At 39.1% G+C, this 26,124-nt stretch overlaps 1 long non-coding RNA gene across 2 annotated transcripts; it reads right to left on the reverse strand.

Annotated features, from left to right (window-relative positions):
* Positions 1-10,922: 10,922 nt before the first annotated feature.
* LOC147329935 (uncharacterized) lies at positions 10,923-16,816 on the reverse strand. Of its 2 annotated transcripts, none has more exons than XR_015129224.1 (3): positions 16,680-16,816; positions 16,396-16,564; positions 10,923-11,090 (listed from the first exon to the last, which is right to left on the reverse strand). It is a non-coding gene; the product is annotated as an uncharacterized LOC147329935 (long non-coding RNA). The 2 variants fall into 2 exon arrangements; XR_015129225.1 differs by having other exon boundaries at positions 16,684-16,727.
* Between the last annotated feature and the right edge of the window lie 9,308 nt (positions 16,817-26,124).

Consider the following 26,124-nt stretch of genomic DNA (forward strand, 5'->3'; position numbering starts at 1 on the left):
TAAACCAGCAACAGAATATGTATTAACACGAAGCACAGCAATGTCATTTTGAAAATATGATCCTGACAGCGCTGATGCCTGACTCAGTCAAATTTGAGATCACCATAAAAATCCTTTTACCGCAGATCAATGCCGAGCCATAAGGTCACATCATTTCTCTTTTAGAGCTTTGTGCTTGGTAGCTTAGTGCCTCCCTAACTAAGCTTGAATACATAGTGTTTCAGCGTACAGCCTACACACTATCAGTAAATGGCATTTATAAAACCAGCGTTTGTAGAAACTGTGGTTTATGAGGGTTAACAGGCTGTTATGGGTAATGCATACTGTAATCATGTAAAGGTTGCAAAAGACATTATCTATCATGTATCCTCGGTGTTCTGGTGCCGCAGCCACAGCTGCTTCAAGATTTGGGCAAAGAGCTTACAGATTTAATGTGATTCACGCTAAATATTACAACTTTAATGCACAGAATAAAAGCTCAGACCTTGTTTTCTATCATTAAGAATGTGTACTAGGCTCCATTACAAGTAGTGCACTTTTTAAATAAAAAGGAACATGTCTGATTGCTATATTTCCCTCATGTCTGAGCACATGCTTGATTTTAAAGCGTGAAAGCTCCAGAGAGCATGTGTTACATATGTGATATAAAAAGGTTTCTCCTGGTTGAGCCCTGTGATCACATTGTAGACTACAGCAGTGGAATATCCATTTATTATGACAAAAATGATCTTTTTTTAAATCAAAAAACATTAAAAACAATAACAATATACATTTTATTAAAACTGGCAACTTTATTTGTCATTAGGCCATTAATTTAGTTCTTTTTAACTATTCTTTTTATTTTCATCTATCTACCTACCTATCTATCTATCTGACATGCAGGTTGGTGGTTTATAGAGCAAAAGTACTCAAAAAAGTATTAAATATCATTTTTACACATATCAGAAATGGTTGAAAAATTTATATTTAAACATTTCTACAACCTACACCAAAGTTTAAACCCAGATTTTATATTTCAAATGACAACTTTACTGTCACCTTTATGCATAAAATATATATTTAACTTTCTTGCTTTGACAACAACATGCTGTTATCAAGAGAAAGCCATCAAAAGTTGTGATTTTTAAACACGACATATTTCTTTGATGATGAAATACTTTTGTCTTAGTAATGAGAATACAATAACATGAAAGTACTGTACTCTCTTTTTCATGATTAGGGGAAAGATCCTGATCTGAAAAGATTTCCTTCTTCTTTTTTTTTTTTTTGAGGTTTTATGACAATATCTTTTAGAAGAAAATGACAGGGATTAAAAGGGAGTGTCACTGCTGTGTCTTCTGTTATCACAAAAGGCATATTCTGTGTTTACATCTACAGAGTTTTAAACATTGCATTACAAAGTGTCCTAGAAGATTAATAAATCTGTGGTCACCGTAGGGGCTTGAGCCATTCCTAAGGAACAACAAAGAGGCATCCACAGTCATAGTGCACTGATATGAATCCTGTTGGCTCCACAACTAAAGCTACTGTAATTAGGCTCTCATGCTGACTTACTATGATGTAATGAAATACGTAAGTTTCTGGCAGAGCTCATGAGAGGTTGTTAAGTTTCGCTTTTGTTTGTTTTACTGCCAGAACAAACAGTTCTGTCACTTTCTCCCTATTTATTCTCAAATCAAGGCTTCATATTATAGATGAAAAATTCTCTGCTACCTATTAACTTTTGTAATGTGTCCCGTTTACAGAGAATAATAACAGCTGCCATCCTTTTCAGCAGAACTATTTCAGCTCCGCATCTTGAGACAGTGTTTGTCCTAGATTGAGGCTCCAAGGATACTGAGATGCATTAAATGTCCTATGTAAGGCTACCATGTATGCTGTGAAGTCAGGCAAATGTTCCATAAATGAATGTTATGTCATAATCTAGCCCTGATTATTGTCTCATTTTTATTACCAACATCAAATGGAAGGTCCTTAGAACAGGTTTCCCTAGACCTATTCTTTTCACAAGATGAATCTATTGTGCAATTTTTCACTCAGCTCGCCCACTGATGGCCTCCCCACCAATGAACTCAATCTTTTCTATGTGCCTGCCTTCAGTGCTCTCTATCTTGATAAAGTCTGGATGACATCTTAATAAAGGCTGGATGACCTTTCCCTGGCAGTGCAGAATGTATCATCTGGGCTCCACACACCTGACCACACAGTGCTTTGGTCCAGTGCCTATGTCATAATGTGCAAGGTGTTTCTGTCTCTAATTAGGCAGGAAAACAATTGGACTGTTTTGACATAGGCATACAGAACGAATAGATATATAAAATTACAATTCCTTCTATGATTAGTATCTGCCACGCCCAAGATCAAAGGGAGTTTTCTGTAATCTGGTTAGGTGCATATGTCTGTGTGTGTTTAAATGTGAAGCTTCTGTTAAAATATGGATGTGGTTTATTCATACACTTTGTATTTGTAGATCTCAAGAGTGAAGCCCCATTATGAAAATGGGTATACCCCAACCAGTTGTGAGTGGATCCAGTGGAGGTGAAATCCAGTCCTAATACCCAGTCTTGAAGGCCTTGAGAGCAGTCAAGCGACTCCATGGTAACCACTGGTTGCTAGGCAAAAATGTGTTGGTGAGTGATTGCGGGAGGTTGCTGAGTGTCAACTAGGTAAAATCGGTCACAAACAGATTGCTGCACCAAAAACCTTCTTTTAAATGTTTGCTTACTAGCAGATTGTGGTGGTTGCCCATAATCTTCTATGGAAACTAGAGACTTGTCTGCAAACACTTGGCAACTGAGTGATCATGAAAGAGTTTGATGCAAACCAGAAACAAACACTATTCACCATCAACACAACTTATTTAGAAGGCAAACTTTCACTAATTCCAATCAACAACTTCCTGCAACCAGTCTAATGCCTATTGGTGGACAATTTTCTCGTTGTAGAGAGACACCGGAGTGCATAGAAGTCCATGATGAAACAACCCTTTAGCTTACCTGATCTAGGACCACAGAAACAATTCCCTGACATTTTTTTTAATCTTATTATTGGTTTCAAGTCTTAACTAATCTAACCTTTTATGATCATTTAAAAAAATAAGGGTCCCGATTAGAGGCAAAAAGGATGAGCAGGGTTTTGCTGTTATGTCTATTTCAAAAAGCGAAATGCTGCTGCTGAAATGTGCAAGTAGAAACCAAAATTTTAAAACTGTTAATTTAAAGACTTAGAACATTTAGTTTAGTCTAAAATATTTGTTTTTGTTAGTAATTTCATAACAGAATTCATTTTCTTCTGTGTGCTTTTATCACTGGAGTAAAGTTGAAAGCTCATTCTTAACCTTGGAAAGAAAAAAAAGCTACAAGCTTTTACACTTAATTTTGAACTCTTCTGGCCATACACTTAATGGACCTTGGAGCAAATTTACATTTTAAATGTCTCTTTATTAGTCAACAAAAGGCTTGACATTTGCTTTACATTTTTGATGTCTAATTTTTAAAGCAAATGCTCTTTGCTGTGACATTGTCAATTTTTTTTCTCAAATAAAAGTTACAATCAGTACTTACTGAGGTCAACACAGCAGCTAGAAGTCAATGCAAAACAACCAGACAGTGAATGTGCCACATCTTTATACAAATCATGAAAAGCAAAAGCTATTTAACACTCAGTGCATACTGTTTTGAATCTGTTCTGCTGTTTTTTCTTATTTTCTTTCTCTTTTTTTTTTTTTTTACATCATGACTAATAGACTTAATAAAGTAACATGGTAAATATTCACCTTTTGAATCACTAAAAACCCAAGTTTTGAATGCAAAGAAAAGCCATATGATGTAGAAGATCTAATTGTAATGGATAAATACCATTTACATTCACACATGATTAAACATTTGTAAAATCAAGTTCAGATTCAGACTGGCGTGAGGTTATTGTTAAAGTTTCAGTGATGGAATTGTTGAATTCGTACCACTGCCTCATTTGTTGTTTGTATATTATCCACCGTAATTAAAAGGACAAAAACTATTCTTGCTTTTATTATTGGAGCTGTTACTTTTATTTCTTTTGTCATGAAAATTGCCCGCACTCAAATTCATGTTGAAAGGTCCAGCGCAATCAGGCAATATACAGCCCGATATTATTGTTGTCTGACAAAGCGCAGTAACAAAACAACCCTGCTTATCATTTCTAAAACGATTTATTAATTTCCCGTTTTAATGTACAAGTGAACAACAGCATCACTGTCTCGCCTTTTTCAGATGAACAAAGGCCAGGCAATTAACCAAACTGGTCAGGTTTAAAATGATTCGCTCCCCTACCAGTATAGCATCTGCAGGATCAACACCCGTCACGCCAAACATGCATAAATGGCAATAATTATTATATTTGAAAGTGTTTGTGGAGATTGCAGTTGATTATTTTTTCCAGACTAAGCATTTCTCCAAAGTTTCAATTCCAGAAATCTTTGCTTGAAAAAAGATAGTTCGGTTAAAAGTTTACATACAGTCAGAGTCTTTTTTTCATGGACTGAATGCACAATATTTATTTTATTAAATAACTAAAAAGTGGTTCTATGGTGAAGTGGTTCTTGTAAATAAGTTAGTAGCTGAAAGAAATTCCTAAAAGTAGCACAACTGCTGCTAATCATCAATGTGGGGAGCATTTTAAAGCAATTTCTAAACATTCTGAAGTCCTTCATTCTGCAGTGAGAATGACTATTCGTAAGTGGAAAACATTGAAGACAGTAGCCAGAAGTGGAAACAAATTCTGTCATGAACTGGCTGTGTGGAGGCAGATGAGGACCTAAACGCAAAACTCACGGAGACAGGAACTGAACTCAAAATCACTGCTTTATTGCACGCCTTACAACGAAACACAACTAAACTGGGAATACTAACAGAAGACCGAGGGAGCACAGAAAGACACACAGGTTCGGGGAGGCGACATTGACGACGTGACACTGAACTGAGGGAGACATGCACATAAATACACAGAGGGTTAACGAGGGAAGTGGGAGCACACGGGGAACACAGCTGACACAGGTAATTGTAACGAGACACGGCAGGAGAAACACGACACTGACGGGAGACTGTCAAAGTAAAACAGGAAGTACAGAGGTGCAGACAGGAGGAGAGAGAGAGACAGGAGAGCACGGGGAGAGCACAGGCATAGCGGGCTGGGGAAAGATGGAATAAAACACAAGGAGGGGAGACGAGGGTTCACAGATACAGAGGGGCACACAGAGGGTAACCAAATAAGGAACATCCCTAACAGGAACCACAGCATAAATAAGGAACAAAATACAAAAATACAAGAAAACTAAGAATGCTGGGCCAACAACGGCCCAGGAGCATGACAAATTCACCCCAAAGTCCGACCATGCAATGCAAAGAGAAAGTGTAAACATGACTCTACAGGCCTTTGTTAGCATGTTAAATATTAAAGTTCATGTTATTAGAAAAGAAAAACTGAATAATAAATAGCTTGTTTGGAATGATTCCCAGGAAGAAAGTATCTTCTCTTGAAGAAGAACATGGTAGCCTGACTTTAGTTTGCAAAGTTGGAGCTGAACAACATACGAGACTTCTGTAATAATATCCTTTGGATAGATGAGACCAAAGTGGACATATCTTGATGATATGGTGTCTTTGGTTTTTGTCAAAGGTGGAGCCAAACACCTCATAAAAATCACCAAGCACTGTGTGGAACTTGTCTCTCAGCCATAGGATTTAGGCATCTTGCTGTTGTTGACTTGACCATGAAATCCTTTGTATACTAAGGTATTCTAGAGTAAATTGTGAGGCCATCTGTCAGACAGCTGAAGCTCTACCATCATGCAACAAGCTAGTGATCCAAAGTACAGCAGGAAATCTGAAATAGCTCAATCAAAGTCCGGACCTCAACCTGATTGAAATGCTGTGGCAGGACCTTAAAGAGGTCTGTGAATAAATGTTGTAAAGAAGAGTAGACCAGATTTTTCCCGAGTCATACAAAAAACAATTACTTTAAGTTATTGCTGCTAAACGTGGTTTTACAAACCTTTGAAACATCTTCTTTTGCACACTCATTTGTGATTCTATTTAAGTCATTTTAAAGCTGGTGAATTTTTATGATGTCCTCATATGTAAAACTTTAAAAATCAAACAGGGTGTACTGTGTTTTTACCCCTGACTATATAAATTAATATTAATGTAGACTAATAGATTAATAATCTGGTGGAGCTGAATGTTTGAATTTTACATTTAAGGTACTGTAGGACCTCTTCACCTTCATTTAGTGATCATGAATGACTACAGCTGATAGCTTCTCTGAGCCAACATGACCAGCACACAGTAAAATGAAAAGTGTCCAGAGGGCTCAGGAGAGATTTGAGAATGAGATCACAGATTTACACAAGACTCAATCTCGGAGTATTTCTAGAGAAATGCATATTTCAATATAATCAGCTCAAACAACTGTGTAAGTTATTGCAGAGTGAAGTCGCCTTTTCAAAAATACCCAAGCTGTCACCAGCAGATGAAAGACAGATGATGTTCAGATGGCCAAAAACAACAAAGAAACTACCCAGACACAGACCTGCTATGAACTGGAAGCTGCTGTAACATTGGTGTCACTGACTACTCTCAAAAGGTGGCCAACATGAGAAAGATAAGTTTGCTAAGAAGTCTTTGAGCTTGACTAAAATTGGCAGTTGACCTCTTCAAAAAATGCACATGTCAGACGAGACAAACATTTTGTTTCTTGGTTACACTAAACACAGTTATGTTGGAGGAGCAAATGTGAGGCAAAGGTGAGCTATCCATAACTCAAATTTTCAGTTATGTATATAAAAATGTTTGCTACGGGGTAACAAGGAAATATCATCTTTCACAGAGCTTCCTGATTAGCAGAGCTAACTCTCTTCTCTGAAAAAAACTTTCTTGGAGTTCTCAGTTGACTACACTGGCTCCAGGGGCGTTTTGATCCATTTTGCTTCAGCACCCCCAAAATGAATCAAAGCAACCCCAAAGATTTCTTACTTTTCTGACAATATTTGCTGTTTGTGTGACACACTACTAAAAATATAAAAAGCACACAGTACTTGGTTGAGACGTAACATTTTAACAACAAAAGTATAGATATCCCCCCCTCCCAAAATGGTTTGTTCCAGCTCGGCTCTCCCCTACTCTGGCTCTAGCGCTCTTGCTGCCAGAGCCATGGTGGCTCAGCCGAGCGGAGGTGTAAGTGCTCTGCTTAAAACAGGACATATTAGCTGCATTTAACCTTCAGTTACTCTTTATATATTTAGGTAGGAGTCAGACCATGTTTCTATTTAACTGAAAAGCATTACACCAGGTAACCTGCAGTGTTAAACATGTGTTTTCCGACGATATTTGCTACCCTATAATCCATCCTGCTCTGTAGTAAAATCAGCGACATCTGACCGGCCTGTTGCTCCCATTGAAATTTATACAGCCTATTTAAAATCTAAAACTTAAAATTGTTTTAGCCTACTGTTGTTGCCTGTCCTGTTTGAAATGGAATGAGAGAAGCTGCTTATTTTGTCATATGTGCCGATATTAAAACCAGGAGCCACATTCAGGTAAAAGTGTAAGAACAAATGATCTGTCAATAAAGGATAATGTTGGATCAGTGTTTCAGTATTTATATATTTTATTAGATGTACATGTGGTTTGGTTATTTGCCTTTTGGTTGAAAGTACACTGAGAGAGGACTTTTTTATTAGTGATCTTAATAATATATTTTTTTCATATTAATGTAATTTTTTTAATCTAATTGAATACAATCTATTTGTGTATGATTGTCAGTCCAAAGAGGGAGAGAGAGGAAAGAGGGGGACGTGAGGAGAAAGTACAAGGTCAGGAAGAACCAGGTAAGAAAACAGACAGGGAACAGTGACAGGCACAACAGAAACGGTTAAACTGCTTGAGAGAGTTGACCACCAAAAGTGATAGACAGATTTGCCAACCTCAAGGTGAGGCCACATAAGTTAAAATAAAAGAAAAAAATCTGCAGAGCCATAGTAGTATCTGCAGTAAAGATCTTTTCATATATTGTATACATTGTACCATAGGCAAAGTTGCCTCCATTTTTATAATTTTTTTATCAATATTTTGTACATTTGTACATTTCAAGGACTCTATTTTTGGAGTGTATTTTTATATATCTGTATTGTATTATACATACACATTAAAAGTGAACCTCTGTCCAAAAAATGCACTCAGTTTACTTCTCATTTACTACGAGCATCATTTTCCCCCAGTAATTAAGGTTAGGGTATGTATTTTTTTTTTATTCCAATCCATTCTTCATTTTCAGCATTTAAATAACCTTTATCTGATTTGATGGTTTTGTTAAAGACTTTAAAAAAACGTTTTGCTTTTCTTTTACAAATGTGGGGATTCAATTGTGTTAAAATGTAGAAAACAGTGATGTCATGTTTTGTGACGAGGACCCAGGCACAGAGAGACTTGATGAATTTAAGAATCTTATCATTTAATAAAGAAATTTACAGACTTGCACAGAGATGGTAAAATTATGATGACTGATAACGGAGATGAAGACAACAGAAGACGAGGACAGAGAGGAACAGGGGTTTAAATGCACCAAGGAGACAGTCAGAGAGCACTCAGGACAACTGGAGACATTTAAGGATGCCTGGACTGACAGAGACAGGGAAGAAGTCTCATCGTGACGAGTAAAGTTTATCTTGCCTGGCTGGGCAGCTCTCTGGGTGCTCAGCACCCCCAAAGCTCTGATCCTAGAATCGCCCCTGACTGGCTCCATATTTCAATTTAGTCTGTGGATATGTTGGACAATCAACACTGCATGGCCTTGTTTAAAAAGGCCAAATTCAAATGGGAGATGCTGTTGGTGACTCATTTGCCTTTTTAATAGAAGCAAAGCCTTAAACTAGCTGACTAAACTAAAAGACGGAAACCCCTCAGAAATCATTTAAAACTGAGCACACTATAAATGGGTGAAGCTAAGCATTGTAGCCAAACAAATATTTAATGTATTATTAATTAGCGATGTGAAACTTTTTTGTCACATTCCTCGCTGGTCAAATCATTTTTTAAATGTCAGTGAAATTTAGACTGCATAAAACATTGCAAACACAAACAATGTGGGATTAGCTTAGTTTAGCAGAATTTGGCTAACCTTAGCAGTGACAGCAGCAGTAGCATTGTTTCCATGCTAGCATCCACACACTAGTGCGGAACACTACAGCTAGCTTTGGTTGCTCCATTATAATCCAGCCTTTTCTGACAAAGTCAAGATTCAGCTGCTCTCATTCTCTATCTGTCTTGTTTAAATATAGAAGTGCTGCACAACAGTGCTAGTTTGCTCGGCTGTCAGCTGTTTACTCCCCACTCGTTTACAATTTCCATTCACAGAGGACGAGAGGATGAGGGTACAGCTCTCTGTCAGTGGTATTGTAACATCTTTGGATCAGTAACTCATAGTGCACATTAATAAAATGCAAATAATAGTTTTAACCGATTAGCAAGTGCAGGCAACATTAATGTGTAGTGAAATAGTCATGCACTGCTTAATTAAAATGTGTAGGATGTATTAACACATCAAACAACATTCAGTCATAACCAAAAGCTTTAGGCCATTCTATGCATCATTAATGCACTCTGGGACAGATTTCCTTAGACACATGCATATAAAATACTCTCCAATACCTAAGACCCGATGTATATATCAAACAGGAACAAGCATAATTTCTTTGAGAGTTACTGCACTCCTTATTCTACATTTAATGGCAACAGCAAATATAAAAAAACGATGACCATAACACTTGTGCATGCATTGCACTGATTTGCTAATATTATGTAATTAGCAGTAGTTATGTGTACGAGCAGGCAAAACACGGGGCAAATGGGATTTATGAGAACTGCAAGGTAGATTGTAGCAATGTGGCTTGTTAAGTTAAAACAAATCAAAAATATACATTCTAACTAATTCTTATCAGAAAACAAGAACAATAATTGTGATTATTTTATTTTGCAAACAGAAAGTGGAGAATTATGCTTTGTTCTCATTAAATGAATGGATTTTCTTTGTGACTGCAACGACTATTCTTATCTTTTACTGCGTTTAACTCAGTGTCTTAGTACAATGTCAGCTGTATAATGAAGCAGAAATGCTGGCTACCAGAATTTTTATTGTTTTAAATAATCATTTTGCCTGCATGCACAAGTAAAATGAAAGGATGGGCACACACTGATTTTTATCATATGATTCACATAATGCAGGATTTCTTTTTATTCCCACGCCTTAATTTTCCATCATGCTCATCTTTTAAGTAAGAATTTATGAGCATGTTGCCTTTAATCACAATCTAAATTGATCTAATTAAGCATAAGGGTCTAATTTAAAATAAAGATTTTAAAAGTCATGTAACATCAAACTGCAGTACAAATAATGAAGACACTCTGTGCATCAGTCTCAGGCTTTTCACTGAATTTGGGAACATTTTTCTGTGTATCATTTACTAGGATTGTCACTTATGAATATTATGAATAGTGCAGTTTTAAAGCTGCCTCAACACAAGTGCACGAACACAGGAATACAGCACTGGACTGAGAGAGCAAGGAGCTGTTCTCTATCATCTGCTTCCCCTTTGCAGATACAGGTTACCTCAGTAGAACAGCTGCTGTTTCAAGAGAGACAGCTCATCAAGATGAGTGAAGTGTCGGGGCAGGATCCTGTCTGTTCACAGGACTGACGGAGGATAACAGCACAACACCTGTCTCAAATAAAAGGTACTGTAGTAGTGCTAGTATCAGGAAATGCAATGTATAGAGTAAAAATGTACTGATTGCAGAATTCTTGGTGAGTGCTTATGTCTTTAAAAAAAGGGTTGATAGCTGAAACTTTTTTCAATGTCTTTATTAAGTTTTTGTTATTTAATACCCCTTGATCCCTCTGACGATCGACCTATCAACACAACCATCGATTGATCCATTTGTCGATCCATTTGTCTGAATCACTATTCAGGGATGTGTGTGGCTGTAGCCTATCACAGCTGTCCTACGGTGAAAAACAGGGTAAGACCCAGGACAGGTTGCAGGACTTCTTCTATTCCACTGAAACAAACAAATAAATAAAAATAACAGACCTTCATTAAAAATAACTGACTTGTTTTGAAGTCTTTCAGCTTTTCATCAGACTATCTTTGCATATTTATAGCCAGCACAGAATTAATGTGACACAACAAATATCAGTCAACATACACTATATTACAAAAAATATTCACACGGATATGAACTTGATTGGCATCCCATTCTTAATCCCTAGGGTTTACTATGTCGGCCCACCCTTTGCAGCTATAACAGCTGGGAAGACTTTCCACAAGGTTTAGGAGAGTGTTTACGGGAATTTTGATCATTCTTCCAAAAGTGCATTTGTGAGGCTAGACACTGAAGTTGGATGAGAAAGCCTGGTTCTCATCCCTACTCTAATTCATCCCAAAGATGCTCTCTCAGGTGGAATCCAGGACTCTGTGCAGGCCAGTCAGCTTCTTCCACACCAAACTCGCTCATACACATCTTTACACATCTTGCGTTGTGCACTGGTAAAGTCATGCAGAAACCGGAAGAGGTCATCTGCAAACTGTTCTCACAAAGTTAACAGAATAAAATTGTCCAAACTCTCTTGGTATGCAGTAGCATTAAGAACTACTTTCACTGGACCTAAAGCCCCTTTTCCATTAGTACCTGCTTGGATCGAGTCGCCATGGTTTGCCACGGTTCACCATGGTTTTCAGAGTTTTCCATTAGGTCATAGTACCTGGTGCCATAGTACCTGCTTGGCTGGGGTTCCAAGCAACCCGAGCAAGTACTAAAATGTGACGTTATCAGACTGCACACACGTTTGGCTGGTCAATGGCATTACTCGATGAGTCGTAAGTGTCTCGTCAAACAAAATCAAACCCGCTATTTAAAAAAAAAATGTGTGTGTGTACATATGAACTTTATGAAGGCTATGAACCTTTGCTGTTTTTTGCAAGTAGTAATTTTTCAGTAACCATCAAATTCCAACAAACTGTCCATGCTTGCTTTGTACTCGACCTTTATTAAAACTGAATGCACTTGACAGAACTGTGATAATGAAAAACTTGGGTTTAGTGGAAGCTCTGGAAAATGTTTAACTGCAACAGCTTCTTAAATACATAATTGAATATGTGTTTATACAAATAAGCACATATTAATGAAACGTAACCGTTACAAATTGTGCTACATTCAGCTGCAACATCAGGGGTCATTTGTCTCTGATATTTCTCTGTTTTCTATTTGCCATTTAAACAAAATAGCAGTCATGCTTCACTCAAAAAGGCTTCAACGATCTAATGGGTATAGACACACTGGAAACTCCAAAATGTATTAAGGCGACTGTTACGTGTCTGCAGGCTGCCTGGAGTTGTTGTGTTACCCTGTCCTGCTCGCGAGAAGGTGTAACAGAGACTGTCAGTACTGAAAGTTATGTACACTCAACAAAAATATAAACGCAACACCTTTGTTACTGCTCCCATTCCCCATGGGATGGACGTAGAGACCTAAAATTCATTCCAGATACACAATATAACCATCCCTCCCAAACAGTGGTCACAAATCAGTCCAAATGTGTGGTAGTGGGCACATCTGCTATATTGAGATAATCCATCCCACCTCACAGGTGTGCCACATCAGGATGCTGATCTGACATCATGAGTAGTGCACAGGTGTACCTCAGACTGCCCACAACAAAAGGCCACCCTGGAATGTGCAGTTTTTTGCGCTATTGGGGGTCTGGGGACCCAGAACCGGTCAGTATCTGGTGTGACCACCATTTGCCTCATGCAGTGCAACACATCGTCGCATGGAGTCTATCAGATTGTCAATTGTGGCCTGTGGAATGTTGGTCCACTCCACTTCAATGGCTGTGCGAGGTTGTTGGATATTCGTGGGAACTGGTACACGCTGTCGTATACGCCGGTCAAGCACATCCCGAACATGCTCAATGGGTGACATGTCAATGGGTGAGTATGCTGGCCATGCAAGAACTGGGACATTCTCAGCTGCCATCTGCCCTGAACAATGTGAACCATGATTCATCCGTGAAGCGCACACCTCTCCAACGTGCTAGACGCCATCGAATGTGAGCATTTGCCCACACAAGTCTGTTACGGCGACGAGCTGGAGTCAGGTCAAGACCCCGATGAGGACGACGGGCATGCAGTTGAGCGTCCCTGAGACGGTTTCTGACAGTTTGTGCAGAAATTGTTTGGTTGTGCAAACCAATTGTTCCAGCAGCTGTCTGGGTGGCTGGTCTCAGACGATCTTGGAGGTGAACCTGCTGGATGTGGAGGTCCTGGGCTGGTGTGGTTACACGAGGTCTGCGGTTGTGAGGCCGGTTGTATGTGCTGCCATATTCTCTGAAACGCCTGTGGAGACGGCTTATGGTTGAGAAATGAACATTCAATGCACGGGCGACAGATCTGGTTGACATTCCTGCTGTCAGCATGCCAATTGCACGCTCCCTCATTGCTTGTGGCATCTGTGGCATTTTGCTGTGAGACAAAACTGCACATTCCAGGGTGGCCTTTTGTTGTGGGCAGTCTGAGGTACACCTGTGCACTACTCATGATGTCAGATCAGCATCCTGATGTGGCACACCTGTGAGGTGGGATGGATTATCTCAATATAGCAGATGTGCCCACTACCACACATTTGGACTGATTTGTGACCACTGTTTGGGAGGGATGGTTATATTGTGTATCTGGAATGAATTTTAGGTCTCTACGTCCATCCCATGGGGAATGGGAGCAGTAACAAAGGTGTTGCGTTTATATTTTTGTTGAGTGTATATAATCCTTATGTATCAAATATTACACTGTGGCAGAAAGAACATGTTGCTGCCTGAGGCTTCCCTCAGCATTATTCTAATGTAAATGTGGATGTAATGATGACAATCATTAATTAATCAGGTTAGGTATGACTTTCACTGATAATCAGCACCAGTGAAATATCATATCAGAATCAAAAATACTGATGGATGCCAGTGCTACCCCTGAGCGTCCTAGTAGATGCACCTATGGTATAAATTTGAAAACTCCTACGTCGCCTCATTGTCGAGTTATCATATACACAATCCTGGGTGTCTACACCGCCCGCTCAGCTTGACGGATCAACAACGATAGCCCATCAGGCTTTTATGCCTGAGGGGGGAAAACAGTTCACTTGAATATATACAAACCCATGCACTGAAAAATGAATGGTACTAAAAAAATAATCCATATCAATTGCAAGAAAAATACAATATCTTACTCAGTGTTAATCATGTGTAATAGAGTAGTCAATTAATAACATATACTTAAATATGTATAGAAATCCATGACAAGTACATGCATAAATAAAAGAAGCAGCTATACCATTACATGTCAGCTACTAGATTTGACATGTTTATCTTTCCAAAATTATCTCTTAAATGACTCAATTGCTTTAGTTATTTCCAGGGAAAAAGGATTAACAAGCACTTTGCTACCAATAAGATTACTGGACAAGATGTGCCAGTGTTGTGACCGTATTGGGAAAGGATTGGGAAATGGGTGAAAAAGCAGAGGTCAACCCCCCCGCCCCCCGTTCCAATCTGTTCTGAGTAGAGTGACTGAGCGCTAAAATATTACATCCATGAGTTTGTCTCTCATTAAATCGCTTTAATCAGAACTTTATTTCTTGAAAATTTGAAATCATTGACCTGTTTCTCCAGAGCTTCCTTAGAACTACTTTTTTTTATTCGCAACAGCTGGCTGTATGACAAACATCGTTTTAGGCTATGTGAATCATCAACTTGAATGACATAAAAAAAAGTTATTTCTGTCTTTTTTCTGTATTACTGTTGTTTGTCACAACTCCTGACTTATTTATTCTCAGGGTGAAAAAAGAAACAGAACAACAGGCACCGTCTCTGTGAGCCTGATTACCTCTGTGCTACAATGGGAGCTTTGTGAAGTGAGGTCTCGGAAGGGCCCTAATCAGAGTACCAAAAAATCCTGATGAGTTACTGATGATGCAGGCAGTCTCAGACTAAGTGGAGCAGAAGGAGCAACAGCTGCAGACTGGGGTCAAGCTGCAGTCTGAGAGGTCTGAAAAGTTGGGCTGTTTTGTTTGCTGAGCAATTCTTAGAGCCAGACCTTGAACTTAAGCTCTGACCCCGCTCAGGTACAACCCATCACCGAGGCTGCAGTGATTTATCTGTTAATTACAACCACCAGCATCTACTGATGCTGCTGCTTTTAAGCGTGGCCTCGAATAATGGCATTACTGAAGCTGTCAGTGGTCTCTTTGGGTCACTCTGAAACAGATTTCAAAATTAAGAGAAGTGCCTATGCAGCAAAAGCACTGCTGGCAAGCAACTGTGATGAATTGGTGGGCTATTTTCAGCTCTGATCCCAGAAGCAGGGCTGGCGTCATGCCACGGAGAGGTCGGCCTTACAACTTCAGATGAGGCCCTGGGGCGCGAGGGACGGACCGGGCAGGGCACTGGGCCTAAGCCAGCTCTCTGAAGTGGTCCCTCCAGGACGGCAGATGGAGGGCTATGCAGGCGGCAGCCGTGTTCCCCCGACTCAGTCAGTCGCTCCAGTGGAATCAACCAACTGGGCTTTGATTCATCCCAAATCATCTGGCTTCTGTCGCTGCCGGTCCCACCAGTGAAATCAAAACTTGCTCTTCCAGATGGAGCGACAGACAATGCACAATATGTCCCATTGCACTCCACGTGACAGACTGGAGCCTGCCATAAAATGAGGCAGGAGGGGTGTGGTGTGGTGAGCGTTGTCCCTTAACTTTCTTGGCATCTAATGCACTGTAATTACTTTACTGTAAGGTGTCAGCTGAACAGCATAATTTATTTGACAATGTTTCCTCACTGCAGCCTCGCCGGGACCAAACTGGCCTCTTAAAGTGTGCAGTTAGAGAACAGCAATAATTAATGTCCCTAAATGAAACTTCATCTTGACGTTTTAATAGTGAGAGAGTAGAGTGACAGTCCTGATGTTAGGAATTCCAGCGAGTCCTCTCCCTGCTGCTCTCAGTACCTGTCACCAACCAGTCAAGGGCAGCACACACTTCACACTGTGTCCAACATGCTCGGTGTGTGTGTGTGTTGGCAACAGAGGGCCCAGATTTAATGAGGCACACCTGGCCCTCATTCATAATGGAGGGAAGATTTCATATTAATTTGGTGACAGTGTCAGTGTCCAGGGTGAAGTCAAACAGCTGTAGGGATCCAGTTACTACTGCATAATGTATGATCTATATCACATGTATTTTAAACCAACATCTTCATTGTTCAAGCAGTAAATAACACAGAAGGGTGTGTTAATTAAAGTCCTACTGTATCAACAAAAAACACCTCTACAGGAGTCATGAAACCTTCTTGAGAATGACTTGTCACGGTGAAGCATCAGGTGGGTGGCGTTGGTTAGTGTCAGGCTGCGTGTAGATGCAGACTGCGAGCATGCTGTGTGGCTTGTGCGAGCAAGTGCATCAATAATGTTTGTTCCAGAAGGAAGTCTCAGCTCCTAGCAAAGAAACAGTGAAAATACTGCAATGATTAAAGCAGACACATATATTGTTTTCACCTTGTGAGTGTGTGCACATGTCTTAATGACAAAATGGGGTCCTGGAGGGACTCACCTACCATAGCAGGAACAACTGTCTGGCTGTCAGCCCGGATGTCTGTAGGGAGATTTTATCAACACTATAATGTTGTTACAGGTGTGTAGCATAGTCTGTATATTCAAAATATAGGTAGCAAATGTGTTGTTTGTGAAGTCCCATTCTGAGGCCTTTATTTTAGCTTAATGGCCTCAGAATTGGTGCTATCTGCAGCCAGGAATCATAGTAATCAGCCAAGACGGGTAAGTGCTAAATACTCAGCTAATTGCCTACCTGTCACTCAAAGAGGTAATGGATAACTTCATGACCTTAATACATAAAACTGAAGTTCTTGTTTTTGGTCCTGAACATATTTCTAATAGTGTTTTTCTCCATTATGGACAAATGATAATCAACCCAAAGTCATTTGCTTTGGGTTGATTATCAAACACTAGATCCAAGAGTTTCATCCTGATACCCAACAACAATCAAGGTGCCGTTGCCTTTAGAGGTCTGGGCATCCCTCTATGGATTTACTTACATAGATCATTACTGGCTCACAACCAAACCAATCATGCTGAATGATACAGGTAGCATCATGTTCGCCACGGCTTCTCTAGACTCTCTCATATCTGTTGTTTTTGTTCAGGGTGAACCTGCTTTAATCTGTGAAAAGCACAGGGAGCCAGTTCTAGTATTCTATGCCAAATGCCAATCAGGCCCTCATGAAGTCTGTTTCTGATTGCTTGGTCAGAGACATTCAGACTAGTTGCATGCTGGAGGTCATTTTGTAACTCTGGCAGTGCTCATCCTGTTCCTCCTTACACAAAGGAGCAGATACCGGTCCTGCTGATGGGTTAAGGATATTCTACATCCTGGTCCAGCTGTCATAGAACAGCTGTTTGTCTCCTCTCTTACATGCTCTCGGGACTTTGCTGGGAGACAGAAAAAGAATACTTGTGAAACCTCTGTAGGGTCCAGGTATCACCTCAGAGTACCAGTAGTGACACTGACTCCAGCCAAATAAGTCAGAAAAGATGAGAAGGAAAAAAAATGTCTGTTCCCGTTTTGGGGGTTGTCTCATTGTTGCTATGGTTGCTAGTCAGTGTTGGGGAGTAACGGAATACATGTACCGCCGTTACGTATTTAAAATACAAAATATGAGTAACTGTATTCCGTTACAGTTACCGTTTAAAAAGGTGGTATTTAGAATACAGTTACTTTGTTGAAATAAATGGATTACACTGCGGTACTTTCCTGTTTCATATAGTCGCGGGTCAGGACTGTTTGGGTTTTGTTTGACAGCTACGTTCTGTTGTTCCAGGCGGCAGCGTTACGGTTGCCATGGTTACAGGGCGACGCTCTCTCTCTCTCTCTCTGCGACCGTGTGTTTCCTGGGTGAGAAAGCGCCTTTTCGTTGTTGTTGTTGTTGTGCTAAGCTAACAGGCAGAATGCTACAAGCATAGCTCTAAAGAATGTAGCATCATGGGCAGTGTAGTCCGTGCTGCAGGGAGAATGGACTGCCATACACCTTATGGGTCTGTGAGCGAGGAGGGAGAAAAAGGGGAGTGGAAAGGTACGAGTTGTCATCGAGGAAAAACGGGAGCTGGAAGCATGTAAACATAATAATAACCACTGCAGCCAAGAAGAGTGCCTGACGAGCCCAGTTGTAAGTAAGCTATTAAGACTCGACTGTACACCGTGTTCGTGTTTTCCTCCGAAAACAATAAGTTCCGTTGGAGCAGCCTTTCAACGCCTCTCTCTGTCTCTCGCAAGAAAAGTTGACCCACACAACAAAGCAAAGCTATTTTTTGGCTACGAGCCGACAGGGACCCCGCCGTATTAGTCAGAGGTCATTTACATTAGTAATAAATCACACAGCAATAGTACATTCACGTTGTTGTAAAAAGCATGATAATATATTAAGTAATCCAAAGTATTCAGAATACGTTACTGTCATTGAGTAACGTAACGGAATACGTTACAGAATACATTTTGGGGCATGTATTCTGTATTCTGTAATGGAATACATTTTAAAAGTAACCTTCCCAACACTGTTGCTAGTAGACCTATTGTTGATGTCATTAACACCAAAAGCAGCTAAAACTGATTAAAAACCCCTTCAGCTAGTTAACTGACCAAATATTTTAGAAGTTTAATTTGACTTTGATTTATTTTCTGATTAAAAAGTGTTTCTAATTTTTTTTGAGCAGTGTATTTTACTAGGCAAACTGGTCAGTTATAACAAGTAGTTAATAAGGTAATTAGTTAGCTAACATAAGGTTTGTTTCTGCAGTAAAATTTGAAAAACTGGTAAACTTACTGTGCAAAGCTGGCCTTACTGTCTAAAACATGGCTGCAGTTGTTAAGCCCCCCAACCCAAGTTTGCAGTTTTAATTGAAATATATGAAACTTCCTTTCTCAATAAAATATATTTTTGTTTGCACGCCATTTTGATCTTGTGTTTTTGAAACCACCCCCACATTCTCTGACAAATGTGTATGTGCAAATATGATTCATAAATAACCTTCTGCTCAATAAGCTGTGCAGAAGGTGAAGTGTAATATTTTGAGAGCGCCTCATTCCTTCATCAGAGAACACCATTAAGTCATGATTAAGGTTTTTTTTGTTGTTGTTAGTAACAATCCTTTAACTTTGATGCAATTGAAATCTGAGGCAAACCATCTGGGCAACTGGGTGTGAATAAATAAATGAGTATGCATGAACTTCACAACTTTTATAAGGTGAGACTGTGCGAGATTTTGTGCGTTAATAACCACACGCTCCCAGCTCTTACAGCAACGTGTATTATGTTACGTGGGACTGCACCTGTGCCTGGAGGCTAAATCAAGATTAGTGACAGCTTGATTCAGGGTGTGATGTGAAAATGAGCAGCAGGTCATCTCAATGCACAGATTGCAACACACGGAGTTCTCCTTAATTAACCCCCACCCTCCCAACCTGCACACACATACACACACAATTACAGACTGTGATAAATGATACCATTTATACATAGACTCTGGGCCTCAGGACTTGTGAAATATGTGTGATAGAAGGAGCAAAGACACAAAACAAAAATTTACATTTGCATTTTAAAGGCAGTTCTGTTGGAGTTTCAACTCGCCCTTTATCAGTAAGGTTAACATCAGTCCCAGTTCTAATTAAAAACCTTCATAACCTTCATAACACAGGTTTATTTCAGGTTATATAATTCATTTTTTTAACATATGCAAGAATCAAGGTAAGAAATTGATTAAACAGTGTATTTATCAACTCTAATGTATGCTCAAAATACTACACTCCCCAATTAACGCCAAGCCTACAATAGTGACAGACTGATTTGCTAAAGGGAGCATTATTAACTATCAGTGTACATACAGCTTTTTTAAAATAACACTGCTAGTTAGTAGTATACTGCTGCTGTGGTGTGTGGTGATGTTCATAGAAAGACAAGCAGATGATGACACTCCCCAGTCCCACACCTCCACTTTGTCCACTGTTTACCAAGATAAATTGGATCAGATCAAAAACATACTATTTTACGCTGCCTGTCTTTCATTCCTTTTATATATGCTGACAGCCCCCTGCAGCTTGCAGCAGACTTTCTGGATGCCTTCACCATTCTACGCTCCTTCCTTCCTGAAGAATTCTAACATATTATTACTTCAGTGGTTAAATAAATATTTACTATAATGCCATCCTTCCATTTTCTTCCTGAAATTGAGGGGTGGTGGAGTCATTTTCAAAACATTTTCAAACAATAAAAACTATGAAAACACCTCACTGCATATACAACTGGAAAATTGCATGCAAAGTAACAAAAGTAAAAGTACTTATTCTGCTGAAAAAATAGAAATGTCATTACTGTATAATGGTTAAGCTTGATCTCATTTACTTTATATTCTGCTCAGTACTCGGTAATGCATCATATTCTGTCAAATCATGTGTTTGTACTGTGGCTGTCCTGTCAGGACCAACTAATTGATCATTTAATAATTACATTTTTTTTTTTAAGTGACATCGCTTTGTTTTGATTTGCGCAATGTCGGGTAACTGTCAGGATTTATTTATTTTAAAATCTGCTGATTTTATCCTTGCCTGTCACTCTTAGTTAATAACTGAGCACAACCAACAATAACAACAACAACAACAACAACAATCACTAATAATTACATTTTTAACTCATAGACGTCAATGGCAGTCAACGTAAGTTGAACTGAAGCCCACCAGCAGTAAAAGTAGACCTGCAAGGAGGTGCAGGGTTTGCGCACGTAAGGGATTGCGCAGTGAGACAAAAATGTGGTGCAAGTCTTGTTGTGTTTCACTGCCAGCCATTTTCAAATGGCTGGCAGTGAATGAGTTAATGATAATAATAATAACAATAATAGATAAATCACACCTGAAATTAAAGCTTTGAACTGTATTGATCTACAGGGGGATTAAAAATATGAATAAAAAAATGACATATTAGCAAAGCAGCAGGTTAAGCTTTGAGCAGCATGGTTCCTGTGGCTAATTGTGACAACAAGATGGCAATAATGTAAAGTATGGCTGCAGATGGTTTACAAGTTTTGTGACAAATGCTGTTTGCGTTTAACTGATATCTACTTTTAGATTTCACTGGTCAAACACTGCTTGCCTTGCTTGTCTGGAAAGAATGTGACAGCTGCTTTCTTTCAGTAGCTGGGTGGGAAATATCGCAGAAGTAGTCATCAGCCTTTCACCCTGTGGTAGCTGGGAAAGGCTCAAGCCCCCTGCAACCCTGACCTGGATAAATACGAAGTGTGGATGGATGGAAGCAGCAATCAAGTGCATAATAATTTATTTTGCAGACTTCTAATTTTAAATGTTCTCAGAATTAAAACCTAGTCATTTCATTAAGCTGGAACTAGCTAAGAAACTTAAATAGCTAATACTAGTTATTTTTTTAACAGTCTGCTAAACTCTAGGCAGATAATATTTTTTAAAAGTACAGTACGAAAAGGTACAATACAGGAAAATGTAGTACAGTAGAATACAAAAAAGTACAATTTTTAAGTGTTAGATTTGTCTGTGTTTTTACTGTAATTTCCTAGAATTATATTAGACTGTAACAATGTGAATTGTTGATCTTAATTTAAATGAATTAAATCTGTGAACACTGTTATGTAATAATAAAAGGTCATTCTGAATGTAACATTTCAAAGATCTCAACGAGCAGGTTTTGTACAGTTTTTGACACAAAGTTACATCAGCTTACTTTTTGCAGGTTCAAAAAAGATTGTGATAAAATTCAGATTTAAGAAAGGGAGAACAGAAGAGGAAGATTGCGGATTATTTTGAAAGGTAAGTGAGTTTTGATCAACTGGAATTTTTTCCTTTTATTTGTTTGTTGACAAGGGTGGAGGGAAGGATAAATACTGCATCTGTGCAAACTAACCACATTTAGTATTCACAGATGTCACAGTGGAGCTATAAAAGGTCCATGTCAGTGGCATGGACACTACTTTCTTCTAGCAATCCCACATAGCAATGAGACAAGAGGAAACTGAAATGTACATTAATTGTAAGGGCCATCAGGCTGCAATTCATCTAACTGCACAAAAGTATCGAAGTAAGTCTTCGAAAAACAGCACCATCCTTTTTGATCCACTTGTCCACTTAGCACTTGTTTGATGACTTTATGGTCTTAATCGTATCTTCCAAGTCCTTTTGAGTATAACATCCATTAGAATAAAAAAAAAGTGAGTAAAACGAGGTCCAAGCTTGGGATTGACAGCAAGCCGAGTCTCTCGGTTCCTTCGTAGTGTCCCCACTCACTTGTGACATCCAATTTCAAAACACCAAGATATGGAGTCTTCACTAACCAACAGGCTATGCCCATCTTTTATGTACAACCTGTGTGGAGCATTCATAGACTAGAAATCAGTGAACAAGGGACCTGACTTCAGATGCACTGTGTCGTTCATTCTGGCTACTCTGGCTTACTGGGACACTTAAAGGAGGTGGGTAATATTTTATAACATTACCTGTGCTTTTCCTTTGACAAGTCAAAATGTCTGCTGTGAGAAAAGCCTATTATGCTCATCAATTAGGTTTGCACATGCAGAGAGCTTAATGTCCCAGACATCCCACGTTTGTGCTTGGAGATTTGGCTAGTGCCCCAACTCATGTGGCCACTGACTGTGATGCCAGATGAACATTACCCAGCACTCCCAGCCCCCTCTTGCTTCCTCCACCCCATCGCTTGTTAAGAATTCTCTCCTGACTTATTATCCTTTGGGTGCATAGGAGAATTTGTTGCATTGCACACTGTCATATAACAGGTAAAATATTTATTTTGCTGGTTTTGCGCTCGGTTTCTGTTGTCAGGCAAGGCTAATTTATTATACAAAAGGTTCCACAGAAGCATTGCGTGACAGTGTACAACAAAACACTTTATGTCTCAAAGTGAAATATGATATTGATTGATACTGTGGTTGTGTTCACCTGACAGTATGCCATAGGGCTGAATAGTTGAGGGCTTCTTCTGTCAAAAGAACAGCAACCCATCGAGACAACAAATTCGACAAACGCAAACCTGCAACAACTCTAAAATAAACTGCTTTGCAAAACTGAACCCAAACATCCATTTACATCTCTGAAAAGGCGGTGTATCTGCATCAGATGGAGCTATTGAGCTGCGGCACTGTATCATATTTTCTCGTCAATGACCTCCTCAGTTGGTCGATTCACATATTTGGAGACAAATTTGCTATTAGCAATGCAAGTGTAACATCCAGTATACTCTCCAGTCCATTTTCCACTACAGTGTTGCGTGATGCATGGGTCTCTCCCAGCATGCAGCCAGTGAAAGCTTGGAGTTGAGCCCAGAAGATTCGATTCTGGGAGTACAGTTAAATCCAGCAATCCATGTCACCTTTTAACATTTCGTTTGTTTTTGGCAATATGTGGCATATTTATAGTTAAACACCATAAAATGCCAAAGACAATATAGCAGCTGTTGTATTCTCGAAGCATTAATTTGATCTTTTCGCCACAAGGCTGGAATAATACATTTAGACTGCTCCATCGCCTGCACTGTTCCTTTCAGTGTTGACTCTGCAGGATTGCGGATCAATCCCAGTGACTAAATAATTAATTTGTCAAGTGCTGAGACATCTGGATTTAAAAATTAAGATGATTTAACACAAGCCACAGAAGGTGTCATTCAAATTCATTTATAACAGTGTGTGGGCACTTTCACAGAAAGGCAAGCGGAGACTCAAAAAAGAAGAAAAAAGTAACAAGATTAACTGAACCTTATTAAATCATACCGTTTTGTGATTTTGTGCTTTTATTCTCTTATATATGCATCACTCTGCATGGACGTCTTGACCTTTCTGCGCTCCTTTGTTGCTGATTGACAGTTTTTCGAACAACACACTATGAAAACACCTCACTACTAACCCGGCTGTAGCTCAGGTGCTAGAGTGTGTGGTAGAATTTGTTCTCCTGTCCATGTGTCAAAGTAAAAAGGTTTTGAGGTTACAAACAAAGGCCTACAACTTAATTTTAAAAAGGATATTATAATATATTAATATAATAACAAAAAATACAATTTAATTAACAGAAATAATTAACAAAAATCTGGTGTTGTGTTACAAAAGCAGCTGGCTAAATTTGGCATAAAGTTGGCAGTAATGTAAGAGATGGATTCAAACAGGTAATGGGAAAGAAAAAAAAGGAAACATTACTAACGAGTAAGTAATGTTGAAAGGGCATTTAAGTGACTGTGACTATTATGTAAAGAAACACCGTATTGAATAATCACATAAATCTGTCAAAAGAAGAGTTAATATTGCACGTAGATTTGGCAAAAAGAAGATTCTAAATGAATGAAATAAATGTAAGGGTGCAAATGTCTCCTTCGATTAAAGCTATTAAAAACTGTCTAGTATGAGATTAACTCCTTCTGACCATGGAAAATGTTTATTGGATTAGATTTCTGTTGCATATTAGAATTCAAGCTTTCAGTATTTAGACACATGTACACACACACACACGTACTGTAGAATATATAGCATACTTACACTGTAAACGCAGACACAGATTAGAAAGCCAGTGCATGGAAGCCGGATTCTACGTCTATAAATATATATTTAAATTCCAGGAGGAGGCTAAATTCTATAGCGCCGCTGTGTTCAAGGCCTCAGAGCTGGAGACAGGAAATGCTGTCTCACAGTGCTTATCGATGGTGCTTATTCAGCACCCGGAGACCAGTAAATCAATGATCCTTTAACTGTTAATCAATCACATCTCACTGTTATTCTCATAAGACTACTGTAGCTTCATTACTGTTCAACAATTAACACTGCCAGGAGAGTGATTGGTACACTGAGTGCAATGATTAATGGGACTATACAATGGGAGGGAGTCCAATGAATTCAAATTTAGATGTTAATTAATTATAGGATAGTCATTCATTGATGATAAGATAAGGTTATAGTGGTTTATAGCATGAGGTTTGCTCGGTTGCTCTCAACCCATCTTAACATGACTTATACTGACAGCAGCAGGACAACATAAATATGTTAATTTTGGATGTAATTAAACTTTGTGCTGACAGGGGAGGGGATTATTTCAGTATTGCTTCACCTTGGAGTTGTAATATTGCCTGATCTCTCCTTTTCAGTTCTGAAAATGTTCAAAGTCTGCTACAAATCATTGGGCCTGATAATTGCCATTTGTTCCCTCTCATGCCTTTTGTCAGAGGGGTTTTAAGTTACATCCTTGACTGTTGCATTTATTTTATAATAATTAATTGCTCCTTCTCCAACCAGCATATGAATATAAGAGACAGCAGAAATAATTGAAGAATAGCAGGTAGTGGGCAAATGTTGAATTGTGTCCCAAAAATGTGATGACTCAAGACAAGATCACAGCACCTCCTACACACTGTTGTCCAACATGGAGCACTTACATGCACACTTACATAGGCGATTTCAAGTACAATGAAAGACCAGATATAATCCTACCTTTTGTGAAACAGCCTGCGCTATTCTATCTTTTCTCTGTTGTTTTTTAGGCATTTTTGCAGCATGTTGTCGTCCATCACTGAGATTAGTAATACACTGAGTGGGAGAATGATCTGATAACAAAACGCCAGTAAATTATCGTAAGTATCTCATCATCTGTCATGTGTTACAGCAATGAGTGAGACTTTATCTGTTTTTTGGACAGAGGGCTGTGGACTACAACACTGTGAAGTCAATACGTCTGGCTCTGTCTTCATATCCTTTTGCATCCAGCCTCAGTCTATTGGCACACTGAGAACTCAATTTTTGCACATTTGCATCAGTTCCCTGCCAAAGTGCCTATCGCATGGGAACCTGTGGCGACACTTCCAACAAAAAAGTGAATGTTGATTACATTTTAATAGAATAACCTCCAGTAACACTGGAAAATCATGCAAAGAGAAACATAGGAATGAACCAGTGAATCATAAATCAGCTTTATTAGA

Source organism: Aulonocara sp. 'chitande type north' Nkhata Bay, linkage group LG5 (assembly GCF_057382095.1).
Source record: "Aulonocara sp. 'chitande type north' Nkhata Bay isolate Kocher_YH1m ecotype deep benthic linkage group LG5, A_spYH_male_GT1.1, whole genome shotgun sequence".
NCBI lineage: Eukaryota > Metazoa > Chordata > Actinopteri > Cichliformes > Cichlidae > Aulonocara > Aulonocara sp. 'chitande type north' Nkhata Bay.